The sequence below is a fragment of the Gymnoscopelus microlampas genome (assembly GCF_963454915.1).
Source record: "Gymnoscopelus microlampas genome assembly, chromosome: 18".
NCBI lineage: Eukaryota > Metazoa > Chordata > Actinopteri > Myctophiformes > Myctophidae > Gymnoscopelus > Gymnoscopelus microlampas.
Window position 1 is genome coordinate 27190262 of NC_139955.1, and position 7868 is coordinate 27198129.

Below are 7868 nucleotides of genomic sequence, written 5' to 3' on the forward strand. Positions count from 1 at the left end.
GACAAGTCTAGGTAATGAAACAAAATTAACTTTTTGTTTAACAATATAAAGATACAAAATAATAAACCCCCCCATTGTAAGCCTCAAACGTTGCTTGGGTACGTTGCGGCCCAAAATGAAATGGCCCCTTCACTCTCCTGAGCAAAAAGGTCAAAAAGAAAAGGTACCTTATTTGTGGATTGTCTGTGGTGACCAGCTCTCAAAGTCCCACACCAGTAACACACCTCCAAACAGGGAAACGAGCAGCAGACATAGCAGAGCGTCCACCCCCTGTAGCTATAATCAATCTCTCCATCTGTGTTTCACGTCGGTAGCAGTGGAGAATTGGTAGTAACTGCATTTTATATAAAGGAGACAGAATGTGGAGTTAGGTGGAGTAACAACTTTACTCATATAAGGATTATATAAACAAGGATAGGACAGACGTTCTATGCTAAAGCATGCGCCATAGACTAGTGGTTCTCAAAGTCCAAGGACCACCCGGGGTCCTTGAGTGGGTTCCGAGGGTCCCCAGCAAAATATGTTAATACTGTATAGCATCTAAATCAATTTAAGCACTTTTAACTCTACTAGAGGTTTGGGCTACGCGGCCCTCACACCTACGTTGCACCGCCGATCCAACCAATATGTCCGAGTCATAGGGTGCGTTCGGAAATTACGCACCGGAGCACACTCGCCTATTAGTTTGTATTGGCCAGTGCGCTCAGTGCTGTATTTTCGAACGCGCCCATAGTGTCGGGGGCTTTGTCAGAGTACACGTTGTACCTGTGTCCCTTTAATGCACATATATGGAGATCGCTGAAGTCATATGCCTATATATGGGCATGCCCCCATTTGTGCCCATATATTGAGCCAACTAATTTGTTTGCGCCTGATGCCATGATGACACATTGAGGTTAGGCGAAACACTCCATATTTGGGCGTAGCTGCATTGGGAACTCCTTGGTTATGGCTATGGTGACATGTGCGTAACGTCAGACATCCGCCTGCCGGCCAGCCAGCCAGACGCATGTGAGCTTGTAGATCTGACATTTTCAAAATATCTGGAAAATTGTCCTCCTGGCTCCCCATACAAGATTTTAGACAAACCATGGGGGCACTACATCTTTTCAGATGTAATTTACATGTCCTTACCGATCGTGCCAGTCGAACTCTCTGTTGCCGTCGTATAGTGTGTGGTGAAGGGAAAGAGGTCATAGATGGGGCTACTGATAAAGAGATGGTCACTCTGTTCCGCTCCCGGCTGCTGGACCGCTGCCGCCACTGTTCATCTGTGTAAAAGTACAAATATGGACATGAGTGGTCACTGGTTCTCAAGATAGGGTTTGGGGACCCCCAGGGGTCCTTGAGGTAGTTCCAGGGAGTCCCCTGCAAAATTAGATAATATAGCATAGAAAATCAGTTTAACCACTTTAACCCTATAAACATCGGCCATTTGAAAATAGCCCCAGCTCACAACTTGTTGCATCACAAAGCGATGTGAGCTTGTAGATCTGCTATTTTCAAAAACTCTTTTAACATTTAACAACACAAATCTTGTATGGGGGTCCCTGGCACAACATATTTTCAGATGGGGGACAAATACATATTCATTTGGGGTCTTTCACATTAAAATGTATACTATATACAAACCCATTGTAACTTCAAACTCCATTTTTAACATGTTAGATTCATCAAAAACACCCGTCCTTGGTTCACCCGTCTCCTACCGCCCCCCTAATACGTGAGGGGGCCGTGTTTTTTCGATTAATTTTTTCATTTATTTGTAATATATTTTTGGGAAAATGAAAAAAATAAAATACAATAAAAAAATAAAATACAATAAAAGGAAAGAAATCTCGGAAAAACACGGCCCCTCGCGTATTAGGAGGGCAGGGTGAGTCACCAGAACCAAGGACAGGTGTTTTTGATGAATCTAACATGGTTAAAATGGAGTTTGAAGTTATAATGGGTTTGTATAGGAAGGGGGCGTGTCTGATAAAATCAATATCTAATGTCTAAATATTGAAGCAAGCAACTTAAAAACTGTCTGCGGGGCTCACAAAAGCCTGCGTAGATGATACAATCACCAAAAGTTTAATATCCCTAGTGAAATATCCCTTTAAGTGGAATGCACTGAGGTCTGTGACAGCCGGCTGCACTAGCTTATGATTAAACAATATGTTTAATGAGTGCAACCGTTGCCAGATAATCAGTTCAGGATATAAAATAAGACAAATCACACATTGCTTTCTGGTCTCTTTTTGTGTGCACTATATTAAGAAGGACTAGCACAGAGTCCGTTTCTGACTGCGCAGTGCGTAGAAATTGCTCTGACAGATTCATTAGTAGTCCAGCAATAAAAACTAAGCTATGATGACTAAAGCTAATACTAAATATATTGACAGTTCCGTCAACAAATAAAAATTAGACTTAAATGTTAGGGAGGGACTAGTGGAGAAGGGATCCAGTAGAACTAAAACAGGTCATTTTATACTATTTTATACTGTGGCTGTGAGAGTGTTGCACTCCAGAAATAGCTGTTCTACAAGCTCACAACGAGAAGCAATGTGACATTTTTTGTCACAAAAATCTTCTAGTCAACTAAAACTAAAACATTTCAGATGACTAACATATGACTAAAACTAAATTAATTTTATTCAAAAGACTATGGCTAAAACTACATCAAAATGTACTGTCAAAATTAACACTGGTGTCCAGGCTAAACATCCCTGTCAGAAACGTACTCTGTGCTCTTTAGATACCTCCTCATTGAAATTATAGTGTGTACATCGAAAAATAAGGGACCAGAAAACAAAGTGTGTTATGTCTTCCTTTATTTTCCCGAACTGATTAGTTAATGCAGGTGGCAATCATTAAAAGATAATGTTTAACCATACGCTTGTCCTCCTGACTCTCACTTCAATGCATTCTGTGGAACTTCTGGCTCCAGTTTGCCTCCTAGTGCCTGACGAATTCTGATGAATCTGACAGCTGGAACTGCGGGACAAACGTTACATGATGTTTACTTATGCTTCTTTTATATGATCCTGACTCATACCAGGAAGTTAAATACAGCCAGAGCATTGTAGGCAGACTAGGCACTGTAGTCTAGTCTCTACCACTACACCTCGACGTTTTAGCTCAGCAACAGAACAGAACTTTTGTATCACTTTTATGTTTTCTCCCATATGAACTTGGGTTACTTACACATATAAGTTATATTCACCTCTATTTTTTTTATATTTGTTTTAATTGTGTCTACATTTATATTGAGGGCTAATTCTAGACAGATCCTTCAAAACATTGAAGGATCTGTTTTTTTCTTTTTCACCAAATGGGTTCCCAGATTGATCTTGGGGTCGCATTGCACTGCTGTGCAGTATTGTCTGTTGCCTCGTAACAGTTTCACATTGTCTCACTTTTTGTATTGCCTTTGCAAGTGTTAAGTCTATTTACAGCTGCTCTGACAGCCTCCTGTCTTTTATCTCAATCACAATTCGGTCTCTTATGAGTTCATCCTTAGGGATTGTAGCCTATGTAACTTGCCCTGTGTTTACATAACAAAACAATAAACACATTTGTACCAATCATTTCCCTCTATACTAGCAGTTATCAGCCACTGGGGCATTGTGGTGTGCTGTGTTTACCTGCAGAAACACACTACCCTCTCACTGTATTTTGGTGTTTTCACTGTTTGTTTTTGTAGATGGGGATGTTTTTGGGCAACCAAAACAAACAGTGAACCACAAAATACAGCGAGAGGCAGTGTGTTTCTGCAGTTAAACACCACCACAATACTCCAGTGGCTGATGACTGTTAGCCTGGACACCAGACGAATCTGCCTGAGCTAAAAAGAAAGAAATAAGAAAAAAGAGCCCAGTGGTATTAGTCTGGCCATGCCAGGCCAGGTGACTGTTTGCAAAAACTATTGTTTTGTTATGTTAGTAACTAGTTACATACTATCTATGCCTTTAAGCGCTCAAAGGCTACAATGTTTGAACTTCTGCTAATGTGTGCAGAGCTGTGATGAATGCTTGATTGATTGATTGATTGATTGATTGATTGATTGATTGATTGATTGATTGATTGATTGATTGATTGATTGATGTACCTTATTTAGTAAGACATGAGAACATCAGTACATGGAAGTACAAATTCACAATACAAGGTCTACTAAACTGGGAGACTCATTAAGCACTGAGCTTGTTTAAGATGAGATCCCCAGTGCTTCTGCACTCTCTTTCTCTTGTTGATATGATGACATCTCACGTTAAGCTCTTTCATAAATTTGATTTTCCCACATAGTGCTGCTCAAATGCAGCTTTAAATGCAACGACAGTCAAGGACAAAACCCAAATATAATCTGAATTCACCTGATATTTTTGTTTTTGATCCACATGTCATGCAGCAACAGCAGCAACACGAAATCTCTCATATGGTCTGATCCATCTTCTTGGCCATTCTGGCGGATTTAAGAAGTCAACTGCTTCATTCTGGGTGTGATATTATTATTTGTAGCCTACTACAGCCGCCAGTGTCATGTCGCTCCATCACTTCACCCTTTCATACTACTAGCTACTCGAGCAAACTCGCTGGCTTCCTCTCCCTTCAAGTTCTGCATTCGTCACAGTTTTCTGTAGTTTCATGCTTAAGTTCTTAGCTGTATTCTTAGTTACTGAGAAAACATTTTACTCTCTCAGGCACCATGTGAGACCGAGACGCCGTGGAGTGGGGGCGGAAAAATAACAACTTTACTCTCAAACCAGTGCATCGTGGGTAATGTAGTGTAGAGACTACACCATACGACTACACTGAATGGCCAACCATGCGCGTATATGCACGCGCTGCCTGCGTGTGCATGTGGGCGTGCGCGTGGGAGGTAATCACAAAGCTAGACTACAACACACACCACTGCCCTACCCGTAACCTCGCTACCAGTGTTGCCATGTTCGCTTATTATAAGCGACTTTGTGATTCTTTTTCTCTAAAGTTGCTTGTAAATATTTCGTAGTTGCGTTTTTTTGGGCTTGTTTTCTTATTTTGGGCTTGCTGTGTATTGTTGTTTGAACCAGTTGTTTGTATCCGTGGTTCTCAAACATTTTCATGCAGGACCCCCACATTAATGTGCATTTGTCCGCGGACCCCGCCCCCCATCTGAAAATATGTTGTGCCAGATTTGTTGCTAAAATGTTTCAAACATATTCCATTTTTTCCAAGATTGAAAGATATGCTATTAAGATGAAAATAGCAGATCTACAAGCTTTGTGAGCTTGTAGATTGGCTATTTTCAAATAATTAGCCGAGTTTCCCCGTGTCCCATGGGGCCGTTGCTTGAATTATGGGCATCACTTCCTGTTGTCAGTCATTCAATTAATTTGAGTGATCACTGATCCGTGTCAGTCAATATATAATATATAATAATGTGGGAACACAACCTGACAGAAATTAAAAAGAGTCTTCTAAAGTCTACCTACTTACCCTGGTATCTCCCTCCACACAGCTGATTCAAATGAATGATCAATGGCTCTTTCTTGACACTTGCTCTTATGTTAGCAATAGTCTAACAACTCCTATCCTGCTGTTGCTGCTGTGACACCTGCATATCTGCGTGGGGATTAAATGGTGCTTGTTAAGTGACTTAAATCAGTTATAATAATAAGCATTGATCGTTCATTTGAATCAGCTGTGAGGAGGGAGATCTTGTAGGCTGAGTAGGCAGACTAGTGTGAAGTGATAGGCCTACACACAAGAAGTCGCTTCTTTTGGGCTTGTTTTCATTAGACCTTGCTGAGCAATTGCAAGTCAGCTAAAACTAATTGTCACTTGCAGTGTTACCAACCACTTTAATGAACTTCACATTCTGATGCTGACAGGTTACACATTTCTGGTGGAAGTTGAAGTCCTGGTGTAGGCGGCCTATTCTGTGACTTCACAAAAAATAGCTCACCTGGACTCTTAATGAGCTGACTCAGTTTTCTTTTCCCTGCTTCTCGCCACTGCGCCTCACTCTGCATTTTCTCTCAAATGACTTGTTTCTATCAATCACTCAGCCTTGAATACATGGATTTTGTTTTGGGTTTTTTGCATTCCTGAATGAAGAGAATGTTTAGATTAACTGAAGAAGATAGTGGTCCAAGCTTAACAACGTCAAAACATATCAAAAATAGTTTATAGACTCCAAAATAGAGCTCTCTCACAGTGTAATCAAAGTGTGTGTGTGTGTGTGTGTGTGTGTGTGTGTGTGTGTGTGTGTGTGTGTGTGTGTGTGTGTGTGTGTGTGTGTGTGTGTGTGTGTGTACCGTGACTGTACCCTCTACTTTGGTTGGTGCATGAGTACTGCTGCAGAGAGTGTGTGAGCACCGTGTTGGTCCCTTCTGAGCAGTGCAGGAGTGTCCTTCCTTGTGTTCTTGTCATCAACACACTGGCAGTACCACCACTCTGCCTCCGCACAGGGTATCAGGACAGGGAGGTTGCATTGGCATGGAGTCGACAAACCCGGTGGAAGATTACAAAGTTGTCAGTGTCTCCAGCCACCAAGCCGGGTGCTCCTCTGGCTCATAATAATGCATAATTATATGCATCCCTTACCATTTAATCAGAAAGTGACTATACCGTTCATGAGATGCTCCATTGAAGTCACTGGGATATTTAGGCCAAAAGACAAGTTAAAGAGGTAGAGGTAGAGGTAAGGAAAGGAAAGAGGTGTAAATACAACAGGACAATTAACAACAGCATCAGCAGAACCATGCAGCAATGAACCAGAGTGATCACTCAGATATTGAAAAAGGAAAATAATAATTTAAATAAATCATGTTCAATCATATTTCTGCTATTATAGTACTAGTGTGGCATTCTATCACTAGAACGCCTGTCCATTTGCCTTTACAATATGTCTTATTTGTAATAATCATGCATTTTTGGATGAGCAGCACAGCTGATAATTTGCCACAAATTAAATGGGCTAAAATTGCCACCAGCTGTGCTCAGCAGAACCACCAACAGCCAGGAACCTCAGTCAGAAATGGGTGGAGGAACCATAGCAGCCTGTGTTTTTAAACTATTCCACAGAGATGGATGTTTTTCCACCTCTTGTTGCTTTGTGGGATCAATCATATCACATCAAGACTATTGTCATTGAACTGCCAACCTTCTTAAATTACAGTAATGCTGTATACAAATCTTAAAGGTACTACACATTTGTGAATATTAGCCATCTTATGTACTGTTGATGTTGAGAACCTCAAGTAATATTGTACTTGTGGGTGGCCAACAGACCACTCCAGAGAATATATCAAACTATATCAAATGCATACCCCCTCTGCTCCCCAGTGCTCCTGGCACAAGGAGAGATGTGTTGTTACTGAAGCAGAGTGACACACATTTGTCCTGGGCTACAAAGCCCATTTGCAGGATATGTCAACCATATAATTATTGCATTATGTGTGTATTAACTTGAGCTTTGGTGGTTGAAAGCTAAAGCTATAACACTTGGGCTTATATTTCTTGAAAATTGACTTTAATTGTTTGGACAGTGTTCTGTGTATTTTGTCATGAAGACTTGTCTGTAATTAATTGTACGAAAACCAAAGCTTTCACTTCCATGTTTGTGCGTGGTGAGAGACTGAGTAACAGACCAACTCAGGGAGAGGCAAGTACTGCTACATTGTATCTGAGTGCATGCAGAATGTTGTGAAAAGGACAACTATGTGAACTATGTCCTCTTCAAACCCCATTTACATTATAATTACTCCATTTATATTTGTATTCATATGCATTTCATATGAGCACCACTGCACCAGTGGTGGCCAAAGTACTCAACTTGAGTCAAAGTATAGATATTCCTGTGATCAAATATTACTCAACTACAAGTGAAAATTGCTCTGTAA